Source organism: Aquarana catesbeiana, linkage group LG11 (assembly GCF_042186555.1).
Source record: "Aquarana catesbeiana isolate 2022-GZ linkage group LG11, ASM4218655v1, whole genome shotgun sequence".
Lineage (NCBI taxonomy): Eukaryota > Metazoa > Chordata > Amphibia > Anura > Ranidae > Aquarana > Aquarana catesbeiana.
The window spans coordinates 70,801,029-70,807,028 of NC_133334.1; positions in this window are offsets into that span (position 1 = coordinate 70,801,029).

A 6,000-nucleotide genomic window follows, 5' to 3' on the forward strand; every position below is an offset into this window, starting at 1 on the left:
TAACAAAAGGCTCATGTCATCTGAATAAAACAAATAAGTATGAATAAATTGTTGTTTTCATTATAATTTATTTTGGATTAGTTGAAATTCGTTACTATTGTTATTTGAAGATTCGGATACGACCGAATCTCTAAATCACTAAAATTTTGTCCGAATTTTGATTCGTAACTAAACGAATTGCACATGTCTAATTGCCATTTGTAGTCACTAATAGAACTCTACAATCTGTACAATCAGAGACACAGCATTTTCACCCTATAATAGGAAGTTCCTGAATAAGAACCTTCGTAGCAGGATCACCAGGTATTTTTTGAATAAAAGGTGAAGATTTAAAAATATTAAAAATTACGTATGAAATAACTGGATTTAAGTATACTTGAATGTCAGAAAAATTTAAGTTTGAATGCATTTAGAGAAACCATTTTTTAGGCTACAACAGATGGGAGGAGCTTGAAACCTCACTGTTGAATTCTCTGAGAAGTATCATATTCTGGTGGATAATTCACTTGCCCAGAAAGCAAGTAAGTCTACAAAATGGGGTGTAGGTGGATTAAGATGGAGAAAGATCCCTTCATAATGACTGGAGCAAGTGGGTGGACCTTGAAACTCAAATGTAAAGATCTCATCACCAGAAACCTCTGAGAGAAACCACAAACCAATGAGACTTCCAACTCAACAGGTGGATGTCAGAATACCAGAACCAGTGGTTGCAGTTCAGCCAAAAAATTTTTCAACTGACTCCTTCGAATTTATTATCGAAGGATGTCAGACGGGAGGAAGCTGACAGGGCCACCCACATAGTGAATTTCAACTAGTTCTTTAGGGTAGTTTACATCGTGTATTGATAGCTTTAACTTAAATATAAATGCTAACTATATGACATCCTATTTGCTAAATGACCGTGCATCATAAACAACTGCCATTTTTTTTATAAACTGTAGATTTACAAAGATTAAAAATTATTTTTTAATTACAATAACATGTTAAAGCTTGTTTGTATATTGAGATTTACAATCTATTAGTTGTGTGAGACTGTGACTCTATGATTAATATCAGCTGTTTGTAATCCAAGTACTGGAATGAAAGAAGAAAGGAGGAGTATATGTTGTTAAATAGAGATTTATCTTCTCTAGAATTTGCTCTTTGATCAAGCACTGTTTAGTGTGAAATGTGTAAGCCAGGGGTAGGCAACCTTTTGAGCACAGTGTGCCGAAAAATGTTTTCAAAGAAAGTGAGCGTGCCGATTTTATAACAAAAAAATGTCAACTTCACACTCTCAATCACGAGAAGGATTTTTTATAAAGTAAATGCTGCAAACTACTTTAGTAGTGAGAAATTAACATCCTGCACTCTCATGCCTCAGATCAGCCCCAATTTCTGCACCTTCATACCTCAGATCACTGCCCCCCCCTGCAAATCTGTTTCAGCACTGTAACCCCCTGCTCATCTGCCCACCACTGTACTACCCTGCACATCTGCCCCACCAGTGTACATCTGCCCCACCACTGTACCCCCCTGCTCATCTGCTCCACCACTGTACCCCCCTGCTCATCTGCCCCACCACTGTACCCCCCCCATTCACTTGCACCATCACTGTAACCCCCTGCTCATCTGCCCCACCACTGTAACCCCCTGTACATCTGCCCCACCACTGTACCACCCTGCACATCTGCCCCACCACTGTACTACCCTGAACATCTGCCCCACCACTGTACCACCCTGAACATCTGCCCCACCACTGTACCACCCTGAACATCTGCCCCACCACTGTACATCTGCCCCACCACTGTAACCCTCTGCTCATCTGCCCCACCACTGTAACCCCCTGTACATCTGCCCCACCACTGTACCACCCTGAACATCTGCCCCACCACTGTACCACCCTGCACATCTGCCCCACCACTGTACATCTGCCCCACCACTGTAACCCTCTGCACATCTGCCCCATCACTGTACCCCCCGCTCATCTGCTCCATCACTGAACCATCTTCTCATTTGCCCTAACACTGAACTTATCTGCTCATCTGCCCCACCACTGTAACCCCCTTTCTCATCTGCCCCACAACTGTACCTCCTGCATATCTGTCCCACCTCTGTTCCCCCTGCTCTTCTGACCCACCACTGTAACCCCCTGCTCATGTGTTCCACTGATGTACCTCCTTTCTCCTCTGCATCCCTCTGCACATCTGCCCCACCTCTGTACCCTCCTGCTTTTCTGTTCCACCGCTGAACCCCCCGCTCATCTGCCCCATCAATGTATCCCTTTTCTCATCTGCCCCACCACTGTACCTCCCTGCACATCTGCTCCACCGCCATATCCCCATGCTCTTCTGTCTCACTACTAAACCGCCTTCTCATCTGTCCTAACACTGAACCCATCTGCTCATCTGCCCCACCACTGTAACCCGCTTTCTCATTTGCCCCACCAATGTACCTCCTGCACATCTGTCTCACCTCTGTACCCCCTGCTCTTCTGCCCCACCTATGTTCCCCCTGCTGTGCCGCCCCACCACTGTTTCCCCTGCTCTCCTGCCCCACCACTATAACCCCCTGCTCTTCTGCCCCACTGATACACCTCCTTTCACATTTGCCCCACTGCTCAACCCCCCTGCTTTTCTGCCTCAATACGGAACCCACCTGCTCATCTGGCCCAACACAAACCCCCCTACTCATCTGGCCCATCACTACCCCCCTGCTCTTCTGTCCCACTGCTGAACCCTCTTCTCATCTCTTCCACCACTGTACCTCCCTGCACATCTGCCCCACCACTGTACATCTGCCCCACCACTGTACTACCCTGCACATGTGTCCAACCACTGTACATCTGCCCCACCACTGTACATCTGCCCCACCACTGTACTACCCTGCACATCTGCCCCACCACTGTACCCCCTACTCATCTGCCCCACCACTGTACCCTTCTGATTATCTGCACCACCACTGTAACCCCCTGCTAATCTGCCCCACCAATACACCTCCTTTCACATCTGTCCCACTGCTCAACCCCCCTGCTTTTCTGCCTCAACACTGAACCTCCCTGCTCATCTGGCCCAACACCAAACCCCCCTGCTCATCTGGCACATCACTACCCCCCTGCTCTTCTGTCCCACTGCTGAACCCCCTTCTCATCTCTTCCACCACTGTACCTCCCTGCACATCTGCCCCACCGCTGTACCTCCTGCTCTTCTGTTCCACCTCTGAACCGCTGTACCCTCTTCTCATCTATGATATGTGTGACATGCAGAGTGGTGAAAGGAAGCAGAGATGAGACACATCTTCCTGCACTGGCACACTCATCCTGCTGATCCACCTCTCGCATCCAGCCCATGTGCTTGTATATGATGTATGTGATGTATGTGATGTATGTGATGTATGTGATGTCACAAACAAGCATCTGGAATGGATGCGCAATGATAAGCTCAGGTCAGGGGCATTTTCTGAAAGTAGTGGGCCTGTGTGCAGGATCACAAGTTGGGCCCCCCCAGCTGAGAAAACGTTTCTGCACGCAGCCACCCGCCACCCGCTACGAGCCTAGATGGGGTAAGTGCCAGATCGGCCGGCAAACAGCAGGGGGGAGGTGGCGCCGAGTGCACGGGGGGGTTGTTTGGCCGCCCCAACCCAAGAAAAAACACCAGCAGCCACTGTCTTGCAGTTCAGGCACAGCCTTACAAGAGAGGATAATTATTTCATATATCATGACCAGGCCAGACCACTGCGTTACTTTAACTGACAATTGCGCAGTCATACAACGATGTACCCCAAAAAAGTTATGTCTTTTTTTCCCACAATATAACTTTCTTTTGAATGTATTTGATCACCTCTGCGGTCTTTATTTTTTGCACTATAAACAAAAAAAAGACCAACAATTTTAGATTTTTTACTTTCTGTTGTACAACATATCTAACAAAAAAATGTAAAAAATAAATTGTATTCACAAATTTAGACCAATATGTATTCTGCTACATATTTTGGTAAAAAAAAAATCCCAATAAGCGTATATTGATTGGTTTACGCAAAAGTTATAGCGTCTACAAACTATGGGATATATATATATATATATATATATATATATATATATATATATATATATATATATATATATATATCTTTTTTAATAGTAATGGTGATGATCAGGGAAGGGATTAACATCAGGGCGATCAAAGGGTTAACTGTGTTAACACAGGGAATTTATTCCCTGTGTTCTGTCAGAACGGCGATCTGCCTTGTTTACATAGGCAGATTCAGTTCTGTGTCTCTACATGATGATCAGCGGGTGCCGGAGAACATCGAGTACCCTGCACCCATCAATCGGCTTCCTCTGTGTGTAATCACAGCAGAAGCAAGCCAGCGGTGGCACACATGCGTGCCTACTACCTGGAAGTGTTGGATTACATATATATACGTGCTCCGGTGCACAGGGGCTGCCCTGTAGCAGTAAAACTGCTATAGGGCAGACCTGAAACGGTTAAAAAGGAAATGATAATATGGAAAAATTGACTCAAACACACAAGAAAAGAAAATAACAAAAAAAAAAAAAAGTATTTTTTCTACTTCTCTGTAAAAATCCATTTCTTTGAGTACATCATGGGACACAGAGCAGCCATATACATTACTACCTGGGTTATACGCCACCTATTGGTAAATGGACACTGGCAGAATAAAAAAGACAGGAAGTCCCCCTCTATATAACCCCTCCCACACAGGAAGTACTTCAGTTTTGTAGCAAGCAATGAACTCCCAAAAAGAGAGGGGAGGTACCTCTGTGTCCCGTGATGTACTCAAAGAAATGGATTTTTACAGGTAAGTAGAAAAAAATCCAATTTTCTTTTTCGTATGTCACAGGACACAAAGCAGCCATATACATTACTACCTGGGACGTCCTAAAGCAATCCCTTTGAGGGGAGGGAGACACAATGTATGAAAGCACTATCAGATTTATACAGCAGCCTGTAAGACACTATGGCCCAAAGCCGAATACTCCGCTGCCCTAACATCCCCCTGATAAAATCTTGTGAACATATGTACCGAAGACCAAGTAGCGACCTTGCAGATCTGCGCCACTGACGCCCGATGGCGAAAAGCAAAGGAAGTTCCAACACCCCTGGTAGAATGAGCTCTCAACCCAAAGGCAGCTTTACCTTTCAGGCTATAGGCATGAGTAATTAACTGACGAATCCAAAGTGAAATGGATGTCTTGGAAGCCGCTTGACCCTTCTTGGGGCCCTCCAACAAAACAAAAAATGCATCAGAACTTCTGATGCTTGCAGACCTATTCAGATCGATTCTGACTGCCCACACCACATCCAAAAGGTGCATCTGTTTCTCTTCTGGCGAGCTAGGCTGAGAGAAAAAAGAAGGTAGAACAATATCTTGATTTAAATGAAAACCAGAAACTACCTTAGGCAAAAAGGATGGAAGAGGACATAGCACCACCTTATCGTGATGCAGAATCAAATACGGCTCCTAACAAGAAAGGGGCGTCAGTTCCGATACCCTTCTAGCCGAAGTAATTGCAAAAAGAAAAGCTAACTTCCATGTCAAAAGAACGGAATCTCATTAATGGTTCAAAAGGTTGCTTCTGTAGCACCAACAGAACCAAATTCAAACCCCAAGAACAAAGAGGTAACTTAACGGGAGGCAACAAATGAGTTACCCCCTGAAGAAGAGTCCAGGGAATGCGAAGCCAAAGGCCTCTGGAAGTACACTTACAAGGCTGAAACCTGAATTCTCCCCATCATGTATTTGTGAGAATGGCATCTTCTGACATCACACCACGCAATATAGGCCTTCCAAACCCTGTGATAAATCTTCCTGGTGACCTCCTTTCTGCCATTTACCAAAGTCGATATCACTGGTCCTGAGATACCATGATCTTCTAGCACCCTGACTTCAATAGCCACACCCTCAAATTTAGCGAGCATAAATTCGGTGGAATATGGGACCTTATGACAGTAGATCAAGCCGGAGCGGGAGTGTCCAAGGATTGCCTACTGCCAATCT